This window comes from Alligator sinensis, unplaced genomic scaffold (genome assembly GCF_000455745.1).
Source record: "Alligator sinensis unplaced genomic scaffold, ASM45574v1 scaffold617_1, whole genome shotgun sequence".
Taxonomy (NCBI): Eukaryota; Metazoa; Chordata; order Crocodylia; family Alligatoridae; genus Alligator; species Alligator sinensis.
In genome coordinates, this window is record NW_005842291.1 from 1,327,968 (window position 1) to 1,338,220 (window position 10,253).

General features: G+C 48.1%; 1 protein-coding gene across 1 annotated transcript in view; it reads left to right on the top strand.

Moving 5' to 3' along the window:
• The first annotated feature begins 6,573 nt into the window (after positions 1–6,573).
• Positions 6,574–10,253, top strand: part of PACRGL (parkin coregulated like) — a 28,784-nt gene continuing 25,104 nt past the window's right edge. Inside the window, exon 1 of the mRNA XM_006028145.3 lies at positions 6,574–6,592. The gene's annotated coding sequence lies outside the window, so the exon portion shown is untranslated. The remainder of the gene's footprint in view (positions 6,593–10,253) is intronic.

The following is a 10,253-nucleotide window of genomic DNA, read 5'->3' on the forward strand; positions in this document are numbered from 1 at the left end:
CCATGCTGACTGTTCCTAATCACCTCCTTCTCCTCCAAGTGCTTAGAAATTGATTCCTTGAGGATCTACTCCATTATTTTTCCAGGGACTGAGGTGAGGCTCACTGGTCTGTAGTTCCCTGGATCCTCCTTTCTCCCTTTCTTAAATATGGGCACTATGTTTTCCCTTCTCCAATCATCTGGGACCTGTCCTGATAGCCATGATTTTTCCAAGATGATGGCCAATGGTTCTGTAATCACATCAGCCAACTCCCTCAGCACCCTCAGATGCATCCCATCCAGCCCCAGGTATTTGTACACGTCCAGATTTCCTAAGTAACTCCTAACCTGTTCTTTCACCACCAAGGGCTGCTCACCTCCCCTCCAAACTGTGCTGCCTATTGTCCCCAACACTCTCCAAACACTTTCTGGATTGCCTGCAGACTGCTGTATTGCCCTCTCACCAGGTCTTGGGGTGATTGAAGTCCCCCATGAGAAACAGGGCTTGTGACTGGGTAACTTCTGCTAGCTGCTTGAAGACAGCCTCATCCACCACTTCCTCTTGGTCTGGTGGTCTATAGCAGGCCCCCACCAGAACATCATCCTTGTTGCTCTCCCCTTTAACCTTAAGCCTGAGACTTCGAACAGGTTTTGTACTGGAGCTCTGAGCAATCATGTGGCTCTTTCACATAAAGTGCAATGCCTCCTCTTCTTTCTTTCCTGTCCTTCCTGAACAGTTTGTACCCATCCATAACAATGCTCCCAGTCATTCAACTGGAGAAGTGTCATGTGACTGGAGCACTTCATCACCTTAGACACCTTCACATTTACCTTAATTCCAGTAGAATGCTTCTATTGCTACCATCCTGTACATCATCTGATCATCAACAATCAGCAAATTGAAGTCCTATAGCATTTGAAGATGTTCTTGTACTATTTCATCAAATGCATTTTTCATTATTCAGTCCACATCTATCCAGCTAAGGATGCAATGATATTCTCTTGTTGTACTCCTATGGTAATTTTGAACTGCTCAGGTATTGTCTGTTAATACAATATGCAATTTGCCTGTTGCAATATTAACATACTTTCAGGAAAGACTGTGACTTCCTGATATTTGCCAGATGCCTGCTCTGTTTGGTGAATCAAATGCCTTTTGGCAATCAATAAAGTTGATACTGATTATTCCCTGGTTTGCCAGCTGCTTTTTTACCTTAGCATCAATACCTGGTCGACAAAACTCTGCCTATTCCTAAAGCCTCCCTACTTCTCCTTTAAGAGTTTTTTTTAACTGCTCCCTTGATCTTATCCTGTTGGCTTATTGCAATTGTCTGGCTTGATTCTGAGGGTAGAATAAGAGCCTTCCATTTGTTACATTATCTCAATTCACCCTCTTTTGGCAATGGTATAATTATTCCCTTACATAAATCTTGAAGGACTTCCTCATTTTCCTGGATTTTGCATGTTTGTCTTATTGCCTCACAGGGCACAGCAACTCCTTCTGCCTTCAATACTTCCTCAGGGATGTATTCTAGTCAGGAGTTTTCCCATTCCTCGGTTTCATTAGGACCTGTTTTATTTCAGATTGCATTGGGCTATGTCAATTTGCATCCAGAATGAATGAGTCATCCCCATCAGCTACAGCAGTTTCTTGGAACTGAATAGTTGAGGAAATTATTAAAATATTCCTTCCATCTTTTCTTTTTTAGTCAAGTTAAAATATTCCTTCCAACTTTTTAGTCAAAAGTTTACTAATTCTAATAATGAACTGTAATAAAATGAGGAACTTGTTGTTATAAGGGATTATTTTCCTTCTCTCTGCTTCACTTTCTAGCGTCTCCATAGGACCTTCCAGTCTCCAATCACTAGAGGTTTGAAGAAACAGTCTCAGAAATGAATTTATAAAGGGTATTACAAATAAAGTAAAGTCAGAATCAGGTCACCTATCTACAAACCCTGGGGGCTAAGATCCATAAGGGAAAGGATCACCAACCTTGTAAACTTTGGGCTCTCCACTCCATCAGAAGGATGGTGCCTTGGTTTTGGTTTCAGTTCCTTGGCTACCTCTACCTCTCCCATCCTGTACACCACTAATGTTTCAAGCAGCACAACTGTGGCTACTGCCTGATACAGAAATACTCCTGGTTGTGGAGTATTTGGTTAACTTCTCATCTGGAAAGCTCCAACTATTTGAATTGATCTTGGTGCCTGTGGGACTTCCTTGGTCTCCTGTGAATGGATGGAGGATTGATATGCTGTTTGCTATTATTTACCTCAGTCTATGCTGGGGCCCTAAAGTTCAGGAAACTTGCCCTTAATCGCTGTTTTATTTGTCATATACACTCTGTTTCCTGGTCTGGCATAACATTAGAAAAAAAATTCCCAATAAAGAAAACAGTTTCTCTGGCAACCAAGCAATGAAATAGTTCCCTTCCCATTCAGCAAATGGTTCTCTTTTGGCACCTTTAAAATGTGAAATAATAGTGGATTTTTTATTTTTCCCTTGTTTACTTGCCCTAACTGACAGCAGCAACAAAACAACGAGCAGCGGGTAAAGGGAATCTAGGCAGTTATGGCAAAAAGACAGTGAATGATCGCCACCAAGTGGACAAAATACAAAACTGAAAAATAAGCACCTCCAGGCTACTTCTCATTTCTGGTATTCTGTTCTAGACAATGTGTTAGAGGATTCTCATATTAATGTAAAGCTTTCTCAAACATAAAGCGACCTCTGCTTCAGTTTTACTAAGTAGATAGAGAAACAAAGGAACTCTGTTTGGTCTGACACCCATTCAGAAATAAATAAGGACAAAGATGACAATTAAAACAAACGGTCTACAGTCATTTGCTAGTTAGATCTGAACAGATTGGTTTTCAAATTACCATCAGAAAGTAATTTTACCCAACTAATAAGTGTATCAAATGTGCATGATTTGCCTTTAAAGGATATACAGCCACCACAAAAAAAAGTGTTTATGCTGTAAAGGCCCAATCTTGAAATCAATGGGCACAGGATCAAGGGTAAATGAAATAGGTATAGCTCATCCCTCCCTCCCCTTGTCCCTTTCTAACCTAGCATAATACAACGAGATGTGTTATAAGGCATCTGACTTAAAAAATGAATAGTAGTCATTTCTGAATGACCGAACTAGAAATATCTGGGAATGAAACATCTAATCATCTCTGAATATGACAGCAATATTTCAGGGATTTTAGTTAAAAGTAGGGATAACACTTGTTATTTAGTAGAGATGAGACTTTGTACTAATTTGTATGACTTTGGGAACCTTTTTCTAGTATTACAGATGTAATTGAAACCCTTAGTGTTTCTATCTACAGGAGTAAAATAATACTTACCAAGCTCTGGTGAAAGGTTTAATAACAAGCGTTTCTGAGATCTTTGCCGCGCACGTCTCCCAACCCTGCTCAGCATGGAAGCCCCGCGCTGGACTCCAGGACTCCCTCCACTCCCGGTGGCATGCGCAGGAGGCGGAGGAGGCAGCAGATTGCAGCCTGGGGCTTCCCTCTCTGCGAATGCTGGAGCTGTAGGCGCGCAGCCCAGAGCCCTGGCAATAGGGAAGGCTCCTGTTTCTCTTCCCGCACAGCACTGGCTGGGCACGAGCATCCTGACCTCCCCACCTGCTGATTGCTACACCTCTCACCCCGACACCCTGCCCAGCTGAGCTCCATGCTCCTGATGCCCATCTGGACGTAGGCTCCTGCTTCCACTCAGCTCCAACTCCACCCCCGTCACCAGGGCCACTGCTTCCCTACCTGCAGCCCTGAGTGAGCAGGTTCTGGCTGCAGCAGGAGTCCCACCTGGAAGCTTTTGGCTGGGCAGAGCCCTTCCCCCCAAGAGGGTGGGAGCGAGGCCCAACAGGGTATGTGGGGGGATTGTACACACATGGGTGCCTTGCTTCCACCCTCGAGGGGGAGAAGGGCTGGGTAGGGTGCAATTCTTTGGGGGGAACTGTGGGCTGGATGATAGGGCCTGGCAGGCTGGATCCAGCCCATGGGCCATATTTTGCCCACCCCTGGTGTATATAGAGGTGATTGCATAATAAGTCAATAATAAATTCTTTGTCTTGTATATTGTGTGGTGTGGGTGTGTGGGGTAGGGAGTGTGTGTGGGAGGGTTTGTGATGGGGTGTGGCTGTGTGTGTGGGGGCATAGAGTATGTTGGGGGGATTGTGCATACGTGAGGGGTTGTGAAGGCAGGGTGTGAGGCGTTTGTGAGGTGTGATGGAGTGTGGGGAGGTGTGGGGACCCCCCCAACCCTCCCCCCCATGGCACAGAAGCAGCAGGCCCAGAGGGAGGGGATGGCTTCCCTCCCATGCTGCTGGAGTGCTGGGGCTGCGTGTGCATGGTGGGGAATGCCAGTGATAGATGATAGAGCTGGCCCGGTGCCTGCCTCCTCTGCCTGTTGGGGCTGTGTACAATGGAGGGAGTCTGGGGGGGTCCCGCACACTCCCCCATCCTCCCTCACACCTACACGCTGCCCACCTGAGCTCTGCGCTGCTGCCACCCCCCTGGGCGCAGGCTCCGTGCTGCCACCAGCCACTGGCCCCATGTTCCCTGCTCCCACTCAGCGGCAGCTCTGCCCCTGCCCCCACCACTTCTCTACCTGCTGCCTGGAGCAAGTGGGATGCCAATGAACCTAAGCATGTCTTTGGTGGCAGCAGCAACCCTGCCTGGAAGCTGCCTGCTGGCCAGGCCAGGCCAGGCCCTTCTGCCCACAAGGGTGGGAGCGATGTGCAATAGGGTATGCTGGGGATGTATATTATACATGGGCACCTCGCTCCCACCCTGCAGGCCATATTTTGCCCACCACTGTTATAGACTAATTAAAACCTGTCTATCATGTCTTCTGCCTGGGGAACTCAGAATTCTGGTAGGCAGCAGAAAGCCTAAAAATTAGACATTGCAATACTGAACATTATGATGCCTATACCCACTGTGAATTTAGTTACTGAAGGTCCTGGTTGGGGCTGGAACAAACAATTGTGATTTTTGCCTTGGTTTTAAAAGCGTGTCTGAAAAAAAAAGAAGGTATTTTGGCAATGAGCAACCTCAATGCCCCCTCAGCAGTACAGCATCAGACAGAGCTATGTAAGCATTTACAATAGGCTGTGTCTACTCTATGCACGACTGTCTCAATATGGCATTGCTGGCACCATACTAGTGTAGGAGAGAGGTCTTGGTTGAGTCCTATTATTTTAATAGCTTTACCCAGATACTCAAAAGCGTAAGGCTCCTGCCCTGCAGCTTGTGTAACCAGGTCAGCTGTGTAAGGCTCGGTCAGACTCCTAACCTGTGAACCTTGCAACTGGGTCAACTGCACTTACTAATCAAGGTCAGCTGACCCCGAGCCCTTGCCTCTGAGTGGTTCTGAGGCTTCTTTGCAGGAACTCCTCCAGCACTCAAGCCTTGCTGCATGACGTCCAATCTCTGAGCAACATCTCTGGCTTTCCTAGTTCCCGACCCTGCTTTGGCTTGTTCCTGGACTTTGGCTTTGAACTTTCTAGGGGATCTGTTTCCTGGCTCCTGACCCTGGTGTGATTCTGTTCTTGGAGCTCACCCTGCATATTGTCCCTTGGATTCAATAACTAGGCTTCTGATGCCCAGATCTTGGCCCAGGCTTGGGTTTGGTTCCTGACTTGAGGTTTCTGACCCCTACCCCAGCAAACCGTTCTCCCAGAACTATGCTGGCTCCGGCAGCTTTACCTGGGCTCCTGGAGCTGCAGCAGTGGCAATCCTGCTGCTCAGAACCTGGCAAGCAGCCGGAATGTAGCTCTGGCCAGCCAGGCTCCGGTACTGGGCTGTGCGCGATGCCCCCACATGAGCTGCTCCACTTTTTGTGTGTGGGGTTTTTTATTTACCTCAGAAGCTCCTGAGGTCAACCCCTTCCCCCCCATGCTGCTCCCTTGCAGCACGGAGAACAGCTGAATGTGCGGTATGTAGCGCCGCAGACATATCCCATTGTGTTCTTATTGATAGATTTCTATAGAAGTAAAAAACTTTCTAGTTGTACTGTTTATCAGGGGTTAGGTGCCTAAAATACGTTTAAAAGCCTTAGTTTATATGTCTTTGTTCCTATCTCATACCTTGTTTACTCATTTATACCTAGCAAAAATTTTGCTGTTCTTATTTGGTAGCACTGTGCACCCATTTTGCACATATGTAAGAATCTATACAAGATACAATGCTGTGGAGTATTGTGCCCTACTTGTCTCATTTCATTTTTCTCCCCTGCAACTGGTATAGGCATTTATACCACTGTAAAATTAATATGAATATTGTAAAATGAATATAAAAGCCAGAAACACTCTGAACTGAGGTTAATGACTGTACCAGTTGCAGGGCAGTGAAGGACAATGATGAAATGTCCTGCAGCTGATGAGATTCACTACATCTCATTCACACAGGTGCTATGGGAAGTCTGGCTTCCATTGGTTATTTCAGGTCAGAGGCATTCCTAGATAAGAGCAAAAAATGCCTTATTTATACCCTTGCTAGAATGTAATATCCCAGTGTCCTTGCTAGTGTCTGGCTTTGCTGAGCACTTTCCCCTCGGGACAATATGCAAAGGAGATATTTGCAGAACATCTTCAAAAGTAAGAGACCCAAATGCACTGCCTTTAAGCCTTTTATTTGGATGCTAAATCTGCATGCTATATATAGCCTCACACATATTTGTAACTTTGCAATGTCAAAAAACTAAATTATTCATGTGGGTCAATTTGCTTTCCAGGGCTCAATCCAGATGTCCAGGTATGTGTGGTTTGTGGTGCTGCAAACCCCTTTGCAGCACCACAAACCACATTCTTGGCACATTTCCAAGATTTCCTGGCAGCAAAAAAATAAAAAATAAAAGCACCCAAAAAAGGTGGTGCACCTCTTGCGTGGTGCAGTGCCGGAGCATGTGCCAGCAGGCTCAGAGGCTCGGTTCTTCCTGGCCCCAACTAGAAGAGGGGCTGCCAGCCAGAGTGTTTCCTCTCCTCTAGTTGTCCCCAGCTCCTCCAGCATGCCAGGAGCGAGGACACGGCAGTTTTCCAAAGCAGGGCATCTTGCCCTGCACCAAAGCCCACCTGCAGGGGCGTGCACAGCAGCAAAAAGTAGTGGCACAAATTTGTGCAGCTACTTTTGTTCCCCCCTGCAAGCACATGCCCCTACATGTGGGGATGCGCCCCAGGAGTTTGTAAGGGAATTTGGTCTGCTAGTTCAGGGGTTGGCAGCCTTTATAAAAGGAGGCACTGCACACGCAAGAGATGGAATGTGGCACAGGAATGTATTGCGACAAACAGCACATATAAGGCACAAGGACCTCCGCTCTGTGGTCCCCATCATGTGCCACTGTTCCCTCCCCCTCTCCCCCAGCAGCTACCAAAGACTGGATCCAGGCCACAAGACATAGGTTGCCAACCCATGTGCTAGTTGGAACTCTCATAGCACCGTACAAACAACAGCCAAGCAAGTAATTTCCACTACATTATGGAAGTATTAGGCAATATAATAGTATTATAGACTCTAGGCACCTAGAATTGTTCAACCATAATGGTATTTTTCCACATCAATTTTCCTTGAAGATATAGATTAATATTCACTGCTCTACCAGCTTTTGATAGAAGCTGAACAAATTGCCTGATTCTGTGCTGGCAGATGAATGTGCATCTTCCAGCATCTTCATATTTGGCACTGAATGTGAACCTAAAGAGAAGAAACTAGGCACACAAAGTTTTTAAAATTCTTTTTTTAAAAAGAGTACTGTTTGTAAAAACTTAAATGTGGTTAGTTCATAGCAGGAACTCTGCAAAGGTGAGATACAAATATTATGTAAACAAGAATAGTGTTAAATTTAGATTGATGCACATCTTCAGAAGTGATAGAATATGTCTAGCTGCTATAAAAATAGTGTCCATCTCCCCTCTAAATAACTGGGGGGGAGGGGGAGGGAAGAAAAAATTGGGTCTGGTATTATTCTTAGGGCCCTGTTACATGTTCAAATTAAAACTGGATAGAAACCAGATATAGAGTTATTATACATCTGCACATGTGACCAGTCTAAATTTATTGCAAGATTCACCTGTACCAACTGGGAACTGACTGGCTAAGCAGCAGCTTTGCAGAAAAGGACCTGGGGTGCTACAGGGAACTATAAGCTGAATATGAGCCAGCAGTGTGCCTTTGTTGTAAAGATGGCCAACAGCATACTGGGCTGCATTGGCAGGAGCGTTGCCAAATGGAGGGAAGTGATTCTTCCCCTCAGTTCTGCACTGGTGAGGCCATATCTGGAGTACTGTGTCCAGTTCTGGGTCCCCCACTACCGAAAGAGCGCGGACAAGTTGGAGAGAGTCCAGTGGAGCAGTGGTGGCCGTAAGGTTGTTGAGGCCCTGGGCAAGAGAGTCATTTGGGGACCCTTAGAGGTATGTACTCAGGTAAATATTAACCCACCAGTTGTATTGTGGATCTTTTTAATATTCTTCAGAGGAATTAGATAAATAGTTGAGTGTTAAAATGGAAATAGAGCCACTTCCTTGCAAAAACTTCACCCCCCAAAAATTTGGGCCCCCGGGCAGTTGCCGAATTTGCCCTCCCCTAAGGCTGCTACTGAGTGGAGCATGACAAAAATGGTGAGGGAGCTGGGGGACATGACTTATGAGAAGCTGAGGGAACTGTGCTTATTTCGTCTGGAGAAGAGAAGACTAGGGGTGAATTCGGGTGTTTCCAAAGAGGATGGAGCTGGACTGTTCTCAGTGGTGGCAGATGACAGAACAAGGAGCAACAGTCTCAAGTTGTGGCAAGGAAGGTTTAGGTTAGATAATAGGCGGAACCCTCTCACAGGGAGGCCAATAAAGCCCTGGAACAGGGGGGGGGGGGGGGGGGGGGGGGAGTTGTTATTATTTTTTCCAGTTCCAGGTCAAATCAGCCAAATCATATCAATTGGGCAGAACTCGTTCATTCCAAAAACCATCTATGGCTCTACAAGTGGTAAGCATCCTGTCCCAGGCTCCCAGGCTGGGACTTCGGATACTCTCAAATCCATTGAAAGGCATCCTACACGCAGGGCAAGCCTTGGGATTTGGGTGCTCCCACTTGACCTTAGCCCACAGAAGCCGAGACACTTGAAAGCCCTGGACCAGACTTTTTTTTCTTTTTTTAAGGAAAATTGTTCATGTCCCAAGCCAAATCAATTCCAAATCCATACGTCATTCAAGATCAATACATAGCCCTGCTACCGGCGAGCATCCTCCATCCCTGCCTGGGGCTTCAGATACTTCCAAATCTTTTGGCAGGCATCCTACGTCCAGGTCCAAGCCCGGATTGTCAGATGCCCTCGAGTTTCACTCCCCCTCAGCCCTACGGCCACAGGAGCAAGTCAGGGAGGAGCCATTTCCATAGCGAGACTAGGGCGACCATCATAGAGGACAGTCCAGTTGTCCTGTGTCCCCTACTGATATGAAACCCAACGCCTTTATGTCCTCTATTTTTCTCTTCAAGAAGAGAGAGACATAAAGGTGTGGGGCTTGGTATCAACAGAGTAGCAGAAAATGGGAATGTCCTTTATGATGGCCACCCTAAGCGAGATCCTCCCACTGGAAGTGAAATTGGGAGGCTAACTGTGCCTTACCTCAGTCAAGGTACTACCCCCTGCCTCCCGCTTCCCCCAGCTGGTAGGAAAACCACCTTGGCGCTCAGGGTACTGCCCCTGCACAGGCTGCCCGAGGCAGGGCATCTCCAGGGCGAGCTGCTGGCGCCTCTGCCCGCCTCCGCGCACCTGGAGGAACAGGGCTGCCGCCCCCTAGAGGCGGGGCGGGACAGGGCGGGGCTCTGGGGAAGGCTGGAGGTGCCCCTCCCTCTCCCGCTCCCTGCCCAGCTTCCCCCCCCCGCCACGGAGCCCAGTGGGGCGCCCCCCGGGCAAACGCGGCGTAGGCGCCATAGGCGCGGTCTTCTAAGCCTACACGTGCCAGGGCCGCTCTTCTACGCATGCGCGGGGGCAGCGGCTTGCAGGGGAGTTTGGCCTGTAGGCCGCCCGTAGCTTCCCTAGCAACGGGCCGGTGAGGGGCGCGCCGGGGGTTGGGGGGGGGGAAGAGTGCCCGGGACAGAGGGAGCCGCGCTATGCGGTTTTGCCGCCCCGCTGCGCGCATCTGTGCTCGGGCCCCTGTTTTGTCCGGGCCGGGCTGAGCCTGGCCTCCTCTTGGGGCAGGACCAGCTCTGCGCTTCCAGCTGCCGCGCTCTGCTCGTGCCGGAAGGGGAAACCCCCCCCCCCCCCGGCCC